This window comes from Schistocerca cancellata, chromosome 1, assembly GCF_023864275.1.
Source record: "Schistocerca cancellata isolate TAMUIC-IGC-003103 chromosome 1, iqSchCanc2.1, whole genome shotgun sequence".
In the NCBI taxonomy this organism is placed as follows: Eukaryota; Metazoa; Arthropoda; class Insecta; order Orthoptera; family Acrididae; genus Schistocerca; species Schistocerca cancellata.
In genome coordinates, this window is record NC_064626.1 from 689334557 (window position 1) to 689338956 (window position 4400).

Genomic DNA, 4400 nt, shown 5'->3' on the forward strand with positions numbered 1-4400 from the left:
ATCCCTTCCGAATAATAGGAATTGTCCAAGTCTGCAAAATAGCTATTAGTTGCTGCAATCACCTCCTCGTTTGAATAAAATCTTTGTCCCGCCAGCAATTTTTTCAAATTGGGGAACAAATAGAAGTCTGAGATAGCCAAGTCTGGAGAATAGGGGGAGGGGGGGGGGATGTTAAAGAGTTGGAATCCTATTTCCATTAATTTTGCGACCACAACCGCTGAGGTGTGTGCTGGTGCATTGTCGTGATGGAAAACGACTTTTTTACGGTCCAATCGTCGGTGTTTTTCTTGCAGCTCGGTTTTCAAACGGTCCAATAACGATGAATAATATTCATCTGTAATAGTTTTACCCTTTTCCAGATAGTCAATGAGGATTATCCTTTGCGACAGCAGCCATAACCTTTCCGGCCGAAGGAACGGTCTTCGCCTTTTTTGGTGCAGATTCTCCCTTGGTAATCCATTGTTAGATTGTTGTTTGGCCTCAAGAGTATAGTAATGTATCCATGTTTCATCCACAGTGACGAAACGATGCTTAAAGTCCTGCAGATTCTTCCTGAAACACTGCAAACCATCCTTCACACGATTCCATTTTTGGTCAAGTGTGAGCAATTGCAGAACCCATCTTGCTGATACCTTTCTCATGTCCAAATGTTTATGCAAAATATTATGTACCGTTCATTCGAGATGCCCACAGCACTTGCAATCTCACGCACCTTCACTCTACTGTCATCCATCTCAATATCGTGGATTTTATCAATGATTTATGGAGTCGTAACCTCCACAGGGCGGCCAGAACGTTCAGCATCACTTGTGCCCATATGGCCACTCCGAAAACATTGAAATCACTTATAAACTGTTCTCACCGAAGGTGCAGAGTCACCATAATGTTTATCAAGCTTCTCTTTAATCTCCTAAGGCGTTTTGCCTTTCATAAAGTAATGTTTATTCACCACATGATATTCTTTTTCGTCCATTTTCTGACAATCACACGACTTCCTTGATTCACACGAATGCCAAAGACAAAGAAATAGACAAATATGGCTGAAACTTGGTGTGCGTTCTTTCCAAAGATGCTACTAACTAAACATGACCTCGATACGCGCCGGTGGTGCCATCTCTCGGACTTTGCACGGACTTTTCAAACGCCCCTCGCATGTTTAAATTACCAATGATTGATAGACACTAACGTTTTATGTTTGCCTCCTCTTGACAAAGGACAAAGCAGATTTCCAAACAGGTGAAGTGAGTCCCACTGGCTATGTTTCAGTTTCAGTTTCAGTGGAGGACAACAAATCGAACTTGTTGGTTAGGGGAATCAGTATAACACCTTTATTCCCCTCTGGTATCTCTCTATCCTGTACAGGACACCTAGATCTACCACTTACACAGCAATCGAGTTATTTGGACAAGTAAAGAGAGATCCCTTACTCCTTGCACGGGTGACAGGATCCACAGGGCAGGATAGGACTTGAGGGACCTCTTGCACATGACTCTCTGGAGTTCTTCCAGCTCACCAATTTGCAACAGTTGCCAATCGCTGAACAGTCATCAGTGTGATTTCCAGCTGGTATGGATGAATTCTTTACAGACGAATGGAAAACTAGTGGAAGCCGACTTCGGGGAAGATCAGTTTGGATTCCGTAGAAATGTTGGAACACGTGAGGCAATACTGACCTTATGACGTATCTTAGAAGAAAGATTAAGGAAAGGCAAACCTACGTTTCTAGCATTTGTAGACTTAGAGAAAGCTTTTGACAATGTTGACTGGAATACTCTCTTTCAAATTCTAAAGGTGGCAGGGGTAAAATACAGGAAGCGAAAGGCTATTTACAATTTGTACAGAAACCAGATGGCAGTTATAAGAGTCGAGGGGCATGAAAGGGAGGCAGTGGTTGGGAAGGGAGTGAGACAGGGTTGTAGCCTCTCCCCGATGTTATTCAATCTGTATATTGAGCAAGCAGTAAAGGAAACAAAAGAAAAATTTGGAGTAAGTATTAAAATCCATGGAGAAGAAATAAAAACTTTGAGGTTCGCCGATGACATTGTAATTCTATCAGAGACAGCAAAGGACTTGGAAGAGCAGTTGAACGGAATGGACAGTGTCTTGAAAGGAGGATACAAGATTAACACCAACAAAAGCAAAACGAGGATAATGGAATGTGGTCGAATTAAGTCGGGTGATGCTGAGGGAATTAGATTAGGAAATGAGACACTTAAAGTACTAAAGGAGTTCTGCTATTTGGGGAGCAAAATAACTGATGATGGTCGAAGTAGAGAGGATATAAAATGTAGACTGGCAATGGCAAGGAAAGCGTTTCTGAAGAAGAGAAATTTGTTAACATCGAGTATAGATTTAAGTGTCAGGAAGTCGTTTCTGAAAGTATTTGTATGGAGTGTAGACATGTATGGTGGTGAAACATGGACGATAAATGGTTTGGACAAGAAGAGAATAGAAGCTTTCGAAATGTGGTGCCACAGAAGAATGCTGAAGATTAGATGGGTAGATCACATAACTAATGAGGAAGTATTGAATAGGATTGGGGAGAAGTTTGTGGCACAACTTGACCAGAAGAAGGGATCGGTTGGTAGGACATGTTCTGAGGCATCAAGGGAACACGAATTTAGTATTGGAGGGCAGCGTGGAGGGTAAAAATCGTAGAGGGAGACCAAGAGATGAATACACTAAGCAGATTCAGAAGAATGTGGGTTGCATTAAGTACTGGGAGATGAGGAAGCTTGCACAGGATAGGGTAGCATTGGAGAGCTGCATCAAACCAGTCTCAGGACTGAAGACCACAACAACAACAACATGGATGACAATTCATCACGTGTTGGAGAACAGAATTTGCAGTGGGGCCGCATTGATGCTGGTACAATGTTTTACAGGATAGTGAACAAATAATTTAACTATACCTGTTGACTATCTTATAATCTATTGAGTTAAAAATAGTAATTCCCTATAAGAATTGAAGCATGTAACTAGAAATGGAGACAGTAATATTTTTTTGTCACTTAGGTTTTCCAAATGTACCTAATTTATGATTCATTTTGTCATTCTTTGCTTCACTAGCAGTCAGTGTGTATTTTTGTGTGTGTTCTTGAAATAGTTAATGTGCTATGTGTCAGGCTGAATCATTCTTCATACATTTATCTTTTGTAGCCATTTCATTGCCTATTTTTTAACGATGAGTATATTTGTCATTTTACTCAATACATCTTTAACACTCGCTGCGGCATCGGTCCAGGCGCGAAACTCTCCAGTGCGGCCCGGCAACATGCGAGTGCGGGCCGGCAACATTGAAACGGCAGGTACCGCTCGGAGCCGACGCTCCTAAGCACGCCAGAGCTACAGGCTGACGTCTAGACCTTGTATGATATGTAGGATCATGTTCTATACTGACTTAATGATGACACTTTAGAAGCATTACTTCAATTAAGCTTCGACTGTATTGTGGTCATGTTTTAAAGCCTGTTTGCTGTCTGACGCCTATAGGGGTCACAGGTGTCATTCACATGTTCGTGATTTGTTGATAATCTAACAAAAAAATACAGTTCAACCAAGCAACAAATCCACTGCATTCAAGAAAAATTTTGATTCCAAAACGCAAATTCTTAAAAGGAAAAAGGAAACTGGATTCATTTGAAATTATTTCAAATGCGTGTTTTTAAGATTGACTCTGAAAGAGATCAATTTATTAGCATGTTCGCTCCTGGTATGAGAGAATTAGCCGTCTACATTTATCACAGACGTCCAGGGGACGCCCGGATGTGTAGAAATTACTAAGCGAAACACACACTACGTGGAGGCTTCTCTCGTATCCCCCATCACTTCAATTGCAGCCCTATCAAAACAAATTTAGCACAACACATTCTTTCGCAAAAAACTGAAGTGAACGCTTTAAAACGCAATAATAAATAAGTCGACTTAACACAAAAGAAAACCTCAATTTTTGATAAAAAAAGTCCTAATTTTCACGTCATAAAAAGAAACTATGCTATGTCAAAAGAAATAAAAGAAGTTGTCTTTGAAAATCGGAATTTCCCCGATATTATTGCGTTTTTGCTACTTATGGGAAATTATACAGCAGTTCAAGGCTTCAAGCAGTATCCAGGTTTGTCTGGGCAGGTCGCACAGTCGTTTGGTGTTATCAGTGCGTTTGCCTTGTTCCGCGCACTTCTTACACCGCTTCCTCATAACTTGCTTCTTCCCTGCAGTAGCTTCCTGCTTTTGCACAATGTGTGTTTGTGATGTTTCTTGCTCACATTTCGTGGAACATCCACTGGTGGAAAGAAGCCTTAATAATGTTCATTCTGTAATCGTACAACGTCATTTTATTTTTGAGTATTTGTTGTACAGATATAGAAAATTGAAAACTAGCATGTCAATGACATGAAAGAATA